Source organism: Thermobia domestica, chromosome 1 (genome assembly GCF_964235325.1).
Source record: "Thermobia domestica chromosome 1, izTheDome1.hap1.1, whole genome shotgun sequence".
Lineage (NCBI taxonomy): Eukaryota > Metazoa > Arthropoda > Insecta > Zygentoma > Lepismatidae > Thermobia > Thermobia domestica.
This window is the reverse complement of record NC_137454.1, coordinates 240,337,985-240,349,026: the sequence shown is the minus strand read 5'-3', so window position 1 is coordinate 240,349,026 and position 11,042 is coordinate 240,337,985.

Below are 11,042 nucleotides of genomic sequence, written 5' to 3'. Positions count from 1 at the left end.
TAATATTAATATTATTATAATGATTAATAATAATAATAATAATAATAATAATAATAATAATAATAATAATAATAATAATAATAATAATAATAATAATAATAATAATAATTAGAGATGCAATGGCTCGGAAAAACGGCTTTTTTGGAAAAACATCGGTTTTTTCTGCTTCACTTTTTTGCTTGGGAACTTTTGGACATTTTTGAAAATTTTGGTTTAAACTGATAAAGCAGACTTTGTTTCGCTTCTCTACGACAAAAAACTCATTTAATTAGTGATTGATGCAGATAATAATATTAAACCTCGAAAATAAACCATGAATATCAAAAAGATTTTTTTAAATTCTTAACATGTTTACATTATGAATTCCAAAGAATTAACCAATATATGTAATAATATTTTAACATCTTATATACAATAAGTACTTTTAAAATGATATTCAAATAACTAGCAAAATTGTATGTAATGTTTTTACTTCAAAATATTTCACACACTTTTCGAAGCAAAATAAAGAAAAACTTGAGAAATCTGCACATCCACAGCTTCGTTTCGGGTGGTTCTCTACATTCTTGAAATTTTTCAGTTAAGTTTTAACTTTCATATACATTGTATAAATATTTCGAACAAATTTTTCACTGATTGATTACATACGTAATAATCTGTTACCACCTATCAGGTGCTTCGGATCTGCAAAATCGGTAAAGCTTTAAATTCTGTAATGCACTGACTGTTCCTTAAGCTTGTTCAGAATCAGGAAAGTATCGAATTTTCTGTTCATGGGTCATATACGTAATAGACGGTTCATCTGAGCATATGGTTTCCTAGGATGTAGAATACATAACCACCATTACGATTTACCCAGTCCTGAAGGTTTCCAAATTTTTAACACGAAAATTCAACATATCGTTACGAAACATTTTTTTACAAGAAAGAGAAACTATGGAATAATTTAAAATAAGTGGAAGAACCAATCACTGTTCCAATTCACAAGAAAGACGACAAAATTCATTGTAATAATTATCGAGGCATTTCTCTTAACATTCTATTAATAAGATTGACCCCATACAAAGAAGAAATTATTGGAGATTATCAGTATGGATTTAGTCGAAATCGACCAGATATTTACCATTCGACAAATACTCGAAAAGAAATGGGAATATTTTACCCAGTGCAACTGTTTATTGATTTTAAAAAGGTTTACAACTAAATTAGGAGGGAAACATTGTACACTCCGCATCAAAAAAATGCGACAGCTAATCCCGTGCAACTAGGCCACCCAATATACACTTTCTTATCCCATAATCGTGTCTGGTAGAGAGACACCCTCCCTCTCCTCCTTCCTTCTCTCCCGTACTAAAATTAGCTGACAACATGAACGCAATTCTAATTTTAAACTACACATGTATTAATATCGATAAAATGAAATAACAAAACCGAGACGAAACAAGATTCATATGTTGATTTAGGGAGAAACTGAAACATACATAATGAAAAATTGAAACCAATGGATGTCTATATCACAGAGGTTCAGAAACGAGGCAGAGAGAGAGAGAGAGAGAGAGAGAAGGCGAGAGAAGAAGAAAAAGAAAAGGGAGAACAGATAAAAATGTGGAATTTTAAACTTAGTAAGAAAAGAACCTAACATTATAAAGTTCCGTTACCAGAAATCCAACAGTAATATAGAAATAACGTTTGTTTTTGTATATATTTCAGGACTGTTCGAATATATAGAGGATGCTTGAAACTCATTAAGTCTCTTTCATAAATGATAGCATACTCAATTTTCAGTTGAATTGTAGATCTCACACATACATCTAAGATAATGTCAAAAGTTTAACACACATGCTTTGTTTCTGCGTGGCTCGGTTGTAAATTCGGTAGTAAACAAAAAAATAAAAAAACGAAAAGAAAAAGGAAGAAAGAAAGAAAGATAAAATTGAATCAGTGCTATTTTACTGATAAATTTTTATCAGAAATATGCTATATTAAAAATCTAAACCGTATCATAATGAAAAGCTGCAAATGTTCAAATGGAAGATTGGATGTTCCTTATAGATGTAGCAGACTGTGCATGTTTCAAATCTCAACATGAGTAAATCACATTGAATTATAAGATGGAAACAATTGGTGTCGAACTAGTATAAATAAGTTATTGTTTCCAAATAACCAAAGAGGTTGCCATTTTCTAGTCTTTTCCGAAGATTTGTCTGTACCGAACATCCAGCATCACTTTCATCTCTTGCGAATATAACGTTGTAATTTGCACAGAGAGAATGAACACGATAGAGCTCAAACGGATCATAGTGTCAGTCGGATGATGTTGGTTAGCTTATGGACCACCACTTGGTCGACGATTCAAACCCGTAGTGACCCGGTAATCCGACTGAGATTCGGTAACCCAGAAGATAAAAAAACATATTTTGCTTATTCCATTGCGTTTAAACAGTATTCCTTTCAGAGATGACCAGGACTGGAGGTGTTGTGTCCAGAGCACGAAACATTCGACGCTGAAGTTGCCAGTTAATTACATTCTCCAGACCAGGTCTATCGGTCTCTTGCTCCGTTTTAACTTTGGAACACGGAGGGGGAGAAGTGAAAGATGCAACTATAGGAAAGAGAAACGTCAAGAAACAGAGAGAGAGAGAGACGAATATAAATATGACACATGGGTACTTATTATTATAGCGTATAATGAAGAATGCACACACTGTTTATTCGAATTCTCAGCAGTGATGCTTTGTAAGTTCTCCAATAGAAGATAAATCTCTGTTTGCAGCCATTATTTTATGCGAAAAAGTTATACTACCTGGTGGGGAACCGAACCCAGACTTACCGCTTGGAAGTCTGATACTTTACCACTACACCACCGAATGCTTTACCCAAACTTAATTCAACAAAATCTGTAATATTTCTTTCTGAGAACGATAACACGAAAAGTGTTTACTGCAGATCAATGAAGTGTTTCGAATATCCTGGTAAATCTTTTGCCCTTTCCCTACCAACATTCGTAAATTGTCTCTATTATGATAAAGGTGTTTGCTTCCACATTCTTAAGCATTGCACGTATAATGTGAGAAATCGATTCTTCATTGTTACTTTGTAAAAAATGCAAGTTTGGCATAAACAGGATTTGAACCTATGCTCAACAGCTTTATTAATCGTAACTCCATTAAGTTACCGCTACTCTACTATGCCACCTGAAGCTAGAACCCAAATATTACTTACTTTAGCCTTGATCTTTGGAACGATCAAGCTTCTTCCTGTAAGGTTATTTGCACCTAAGTGCACAACGAAATTCATTTATTCGACGACCTAGAGAGAAATTAGTGCCCACTAATAAAGGAAACGACATTCAATCCAGGAAAAAATACAGAAATAAAAATATATTATGCCGTAATTTCGCAGTGCAAATTCAAAAGTACGACAATAATAATAATAATAATAACCTATATTGTAAAATTGAAAGGGACTGTGACTTACAGTCTCTTGAACCACCCGACCGATCTCGATGAAGTATTCAACATTGATAATGTTCGTACCTGGGAGTATTTTTATCTATTCGTTTGGATGGTGTTATTTAGAGCTGGGGGAGTATGGAAAAATACAAAAAATAAAGAAAACTTTTAAGTCTTGAATCAAACAACCTACCTGGATGAAATTTTCAACATAGATTACGTTTGTGCAGTGGAATGCTTTTAATCATTTCACTTTGGTGGTGGAATGTAGGTAGGGGAGACGGGAAGATATGCAAAAATCAATGTAAATAAACAGAAAAGTGACTATGTTAATGAAGTAATAAATCTTGAACTACACAACAGATCTGCATCAAATTTTCAACAAGAATGAAGTTCGAGCCTGGGGTGGTTTTCATCATATCACTTTGAAAATAAAACTTACGGGAGTGGAGGGGAGGGGAAAGATATATAAAAATAAATAAAACTTAATAAGTCTTGAACCACGCGACCTATCTCCATCAAATTTTTAACATAGATGAGGTTCGGGCCTGATGTGTTTTTTATTATTTCACTTTGACGCTAGAAATTAGAGAAGGGGAATGCGAAAAGGGAATATATATATATATATATATATATATATATATATATATATATAAATTTAATAAGTCTTGAACCACCGTACATATCTCGATAAAATTTTCAACCTAGATGAAGTACGAACCCGAGATGGTTTTCCTAAAATCATTTTGATGGTGTAATTAATTGAAGGGGGAAGGATAGCAACATTTAAAAGAGAACGAAAAATGACCGATATTAGGATCGAATCTATATTTTTTTTGAGTCGCTGTGATGAATAGTGACAGATCTGATGCCGTTTAAATCCAAATTCAGCCCGCAACATGGAGGAGGGGGAGACATAAAAATGATCAAAATAACCAATATCATTGTGGAATTCATAGTTTTCCGGGTGTCTGAGATGAACAATGGCACAGAATATGCCGTGCTCCGCAACATGGGAAGGAGAGGGGATATATAAAATGATCGAAAATGACCGATATCAAAGAATAGTAAAAGGTGACTGAATAACGGAGCATAGCATATTATTTTTTCTCAATTTAGCCCAGCAAAGCGGCCAATTGATGCTAGTAATAATAATAATAATAATGATAATAATAATAACATTTATTATTATTAATATTAATATTTTCATTATTATTATTATTATTATTATTGACGTACTTTTGAACTTGCAGGGCGAAATTAATTCATAATATGTTTATATTTCGGTAATTTTTCCTAGATTGTATCCTGTTTCCTTTATTATTGGGCACTAATTTCTCTCTAGGTCGTCGAATAAACGAATTTCGTTGTGCACTTAGGTGCAAATAACCTTACAGGAAGAAGCTGTTATCGTTCTCAGAAAGAAATATTACAGCATTTGTTGAACCAAGTTTGGGTAAAGCAATCGGTGGTGTAGTGGTAAAGTGCAAGGCTTCCAAGCGGTAAGTCTAGGTTCGGTTCCCCACCAGGTAGTATAACTTTTTCGGATAAAATAATGGCTGCAAACAGAGATTTATCTTCTATTGGAGAACTTACAAAGCATCACTGCTGGGAATTCGAATAAACAGTGTGTGCATTCTTCATTATACGCTATAATAATAAGTACCCATGTTTCATATTTATATTCGTCCCCCTCTCTCACTTTCTTTCTCTCCCTCTCTCCTTCTTGACGTTTCCCTATCCTGTCGTTGCATCTTTCACTTCTCCCCCTTTCTCTCACGTACACACGCACTTCATGAGAGTGTGCGTGTTCCAAAGTTGAAAACGAGCAAGAGACCGATAGACCTGGTCTGGAGAATGTAATTAACTGGCAACTTCAGCGTCGTGTGTTTCGTGCTCTGGACACAACACCTCCAGTCCTGGTCATCTCTGAAAGGAATACTGTTTAAACGCAATGGAATAAGCAAAATATGTTTTTTTATCTTCTGGGTTACCGAATCTCAGTCGGATTACCGGGTCACTACGGGTTTGAATCGTCGACCAAGTGGTGGTCCATAAGCTAACCAACATCATCCGACTGACACTATGATCCGTTTGAGCTCTATCGTGTTCATTCTCTCTGTGCAAATTACAACGTTATATTCGCAAGAGATGAAAGTGATGCTGGATGTTCGGTACAGACAAATCTTCGGAAAAGACTAGAAAATGGCAACCTCTTTGGTTATTTGGAAACAATAACTTATTTATACTAGTTCGACACCAATTGTTTCCATCTTATAATTCAATGTGATTTACTCATGTTGAGATTTGAAACATGCACAGTCTGCTACATCTATAAGGAACATCCAATCTTCCATTTGAACATTTGAAACTTTTCATTATGATACGGTTTGGACTTTTAGTATAGGATATTACTAATAAAAATTTACCAGTTAAATAGCACTCATTCAATTTTATCTTTCTTTCCTTCTTCCTTTTTCTTTTCGTTTTTTTATTTTTTGTTCACTTTGCATTAGTAATCTGGAATGAAAGATATGACCTACGCTACCTACTGGGTTTATTAGAATGTAGTTTGCATCAGTACGTCCAATCAACACTACCGAATTTACAACCGAACCACGCAGAAACAAAGCATGTGTGTTAAACATTTGACATTATCTTAGATGTGTCTGTGAGATCTACAATCCTACTGGAAATTGAGTATGCTATCATTTATGAAAGAGACTTAATGAATGTTTCAAGCATCCTGTATATATTTGAACAGTTCTGAAAAATATACGAAAACAAACGTTATTTCTATATTACTGTTGGATTTCTGGTAACGAAACTTTATAATGTTAGGTTCTTTTCTTACTAAGTTTAAAATTCCACATTTTTATCTGTTCTCCCTTTTCTTTTTCTTCTTCTCTCGCCTTCTCTCTCTCTCTCTCTCTCTCTGCCTCGTTTCTGAACCTCTGTGATATAGACATCCATTGGTTTCAATTTTTCATTATGTATGTTTCAATTTCTCCCTAAATCAACATATGAATCTTGTTTCGTCTCGGTTTTGTTATTTCATTTTATCGATATTAATACATGTGTAGTTTAAAATTAGAATTGCGTTCATGTTGACAGCTAATTTTAGTATGGGACAAAAGGAAAGAGGAGAGGGAGGGAGTCTCTCTACCAGACACGATTATGGGATAAGAAAGTGTATATTGGGTGGCCTAGCTTCACGGCGTTAGCTGTCGCAATTTTTTGATGCAGAGTGTACAACATTCTTACTGAATTTGGAATACCGAAAAAGCTATATTTATTAAGTGTTTACATGAATCCCAGAGTAAACAAATGCGAGCTTCCACGTTGAGATTGTCCTAGAACTAGAATATGCGTTATCGCCGTTATTATTCAGCTTTGTTCCGGAGTATGCTATAGGAAAAATCAAAGATAGGAACCAGGGCCTAGAATTGAATAGTATTCACCAGGTTATGGTGTATGCTGATGATGTAAATCTGATAGGAGAACAATCGAGAGAAATGCAAAGGCCTTATTAAACGCTTGCAGGGACATGAGTAAATGCAGAGAAATCTAAATACAAGGAAGTTCACAAGGATTGTAATACGGCAAATTATGAATGCATTAAAATATCAATTAAAACTTTCGACACAGTGGATACTTTCAAATATCTTGGATCAGTATTACCAGACCAAAATCATACCCACAAAGAAACTAAATGTCGACTGAAATCAGGAAATTCTTGTTATTATTCAGTTCAAAATATTTTGTCGTCGCGAATTCTGTCAAGGAATTTAAAGCTTAAAATGTATAAAATGATAATCATGCTTGTTATGCTTTATGGTTGTGAAACATGGTGGCTTACGGTGAGCGAAGAACGCAGACTGAAATTATTTGAGAATAAAATTCTGAGACGAATATTTGGACCAAAGAGGAACGGGAATGGGGAATGGCGGAAACTTCATAAGGAGGAACTACATAATTTATACGGTTTACGAAACATAATTAGAGTCATCAAGTCTAGGAGGCTCATGTGGGCAGGTCATGTAGCCAGAATGGAAGAAAGTAGGAACGTTTTCAAAGTTTTAACAGGAAATCCAATCGGGAAACGTCAATTAGGAAAACCTAGGCCCAGATGGGAGGACAATATTAAGATGGATCTAGCAGATATAGGAATACAGAGTAGAAACTGGATTGAATTGTATAAGGACAGAAGTCAATGGAGAACTTTTCTTACCATAGACAAAGAGAGAGAGAGAGAATACATTTAAGTTAAGCACAACTGCACAACAAACATGAGTGAGTGGTTAGCTTTGGCGCTTCTATCGTGAAGTCCGGGATTCGACCCCGCATCGGACCATTTTGACAGAAGTTTTTCTTAATTCCTCTGTGATTGTAGAGATAGTGCGTGTACTGTGAGTCCTGGCCGACTTCCTTTCTAATCGTTTTTAATTCTTTGTTATTACTAATTACCAGCAGTGATGGATTTGCGAAGAAGGTTAGGGTGGGGATGTCTTTCGGATTGAAGACTCTACCCCGAAATTACGGAATTCCTAAAACAAACTAAATATTACTTTTGCCTCTACTCATAAACTTCAAGCTGTCCTAAAAAAATGAGGAAGTTTTAGAAAAATAAAGCATTAATAAGAAAAAGCCTGTCCCAAAACACTTTTCTAAATCCACCACTGATTATCAATATAAAATGGTCTTCAAGGTTGTATCAAGAAGATTATAACTGAATATACAAATGAAACGATATATTTGTTATGCCTGTACTCGAAAACTTAAGCTTCTCTTAAATAAAAGTTGGGAATTTTTAGAAAAACCAAACATTATTCAGAAAAACCCCTCCCAAATATTTTTCTAAATCCGATACTGATTATTTCTATCAAATGGTATCCAAGGTTGTGTCCGGAAGATTATTGTTAAATCATTGCACAGATACAGTATAACGGAAATGTGGAAGTAAGTTCTGACAGATATATTAAAAAACGCATGCTCTGATGGATATATTGAAAAACATAAGTTTAATTATTGCTAGAAGCTAGAGCACTAAGCTCTAAGAAGTGAAACACGTATCACTAAAAAGAAATGATCTAGAGAAGAAAACAATATCGATAATTCAGAAGTTAAAATAAAGTTAAATAGCTTCTAAAATTGCCCTCAAATACTACGTACTTTATGTTTACTATAATTCATAAACCATGTGCTCCATCCATCATGATGCTGAATTCCAGAGCGAAATAACGCATTTAGAGTATACTATAAGAAAGCTATTTAAATAGAAAAATCATGAAAATGAAAAAAGCCAAAATTTCCAAAATTCTCGTTTTTTTTCAAAAAAGCCGGCTTTTTTGCATCTCTAATAATAATAATAATAATAATAATAATAATAATAATAATAATAATAATAATAATAATAATAATAATAATAATAATAATAATAATAATAATAATAATAATAATAATAAATGGACACTGTTTTCCTCAGAAAATTGCGACTTTAAGATCTACAGTGTAGAGCTCTGTCAAAGACAACACACTGGACATTGTTTATAAATAGACCGAAAAAATTTATTCAGTACCTTTTGGTCTATGGTTTGAACTGCAAGAAATGGTCATATTTCTTCGCGATAATGTGAATACAAAAGTAAAATGTTGTGTTTCTACACAATTTCCTTTTCTCGGATGACTGGATATTTTTTTTAAAAAAAACTTCTATTGTTTAAGGAAAATAAAACGTATGTCTTCAGGGGAAATCGATCTGAGGACCCCGTGAACTTGAGCCCACGGTGTTACCGATTACAGCATCAAGACCTGCTTCCAAGGAAAGCGCTACATTGAGTGATTTGTCAAAAAAGTCCAAGTAGTTTACATTGCATTGTGTTTTTTTTTCTTGTTTCGTTTTTACTGCATTTACTCTGTGTTTTTCGTACATTTGTCGCCACGATGCCCAGGAATACTGTTTTAACTGATCAGCAAATAGGAAGCTACTGGCGAAATGATATGCGGTAATGTGTAGTATTTTATTTTCATAGCAGCAAGGGGCAAGATACTATCCCTCAGAAGACATCCATAAACTTTTGTGACAGACAATACAGGTCTTTGAAATTGGCAGCAGATATTTTTTTCTGGTGGAATAATATAAGCTTTACAGATTGTAGCAAAGCGCCTGGAATGTCCGGCAACCCACTATACGTAGCTTTTCTACTGGTTGCGCACCACAAGGACAGCACCATGTGAGTTACAAATGAGTATTCATTGGCTTTATAAAAGTAATATACGATGCAAGTGCACACACTACCTGATTATCAATTTCATAAAGTAGTTGAAAACATGGTGTTCAATAAATGCAAAACTTCCACACATACATTCTGTTTATGGCGAAACGAATGGTAACAGCCAAGGGCGGATCTAAGGGGGGGCTACGGGGCTATAGCCCCCCCTTGACGCTGAGGTTTACACTGGATAAAATAGGCTTCAATTCAGCTTTACACTGGATTAAACGGCAAATTATGGTTTAGCCCCTCCCTTGATCATATCCTGGATCCGCCACTGGTAACAGCAATAAATTATCAGTTTTACGAACACACAGTACATTTATTCAAGACGTCACACATTTCCAAGGATTCGCCAACACATACGGGAATTAAGGTACGTGCACCTAGTCTGCGAAGTTTTGTGGGGCAATGCTTACAGAAGGAATACCAACGAATGGACTCAACGTCACCATGAGCACACGTGTAATTGTTCACTGCATGTGAGTATTTCTCAGTGTCTGGGAAGTTTGTATGAGAATCAGTTGCATCCATATCACCCACAAAGTGAGAGGAAACACTTCCCAAATACATAAACCTACAAAGACTTAGCAAACACATTCCACGACAATAGTACTAATATTATTAAGTTTAATACGCAAACATAACCAAAAACTTAAATCGTACAAGTGTACCTATTGATCACTACAGTAGTATTTATAGGGCACTCCAACTTTTACAGAGCAAGAAGTTTTTGTACTGGCGAAACTAAACTTTTATCTTTTGTGCTTTGACGGCGATAGATGTGCCCTTTATCTTAAGAGTCAAACATAGAATGTTAAGCAGTGGCGTATTTAAGAGGATTTTCCGGGCTTAAGCCCCCTCCCCCGAAATTGTATTTACTATATTAAAGTAAATGAAATATCTTGCATAATTTTCACATTTTCAGGAATAATGTTTGCAAAGACCCCCCGGAACAAAATCGTAAATACGCCACTGACGTTAGGTATCAAGTAGAAGAGAATAGCGATGGACACTATGATTTAGACATGCCTTTATAGCATTTGTTATTTTCCAGCAGTGCGCGTAAGTGGTATCACTGACTGTTTTGTATGTGTAGATACCTTAAGCAAGTATGTAAATACTTAAAGAAAGAAAGGACATATCTCCGTAATGTATTTTCCAACAACGTAACAATCCGAATCATAATGGAAACCTTGTCAAAATTTAGAAAATATGAATTATTAAGTGACAATGTCGAAGTCTCTAACTAAAACGTAATCAAAACTTGTGGGAAACTGTTTCAAAGAAACAGAAAAGTCTTCATCCCTATAGGCTA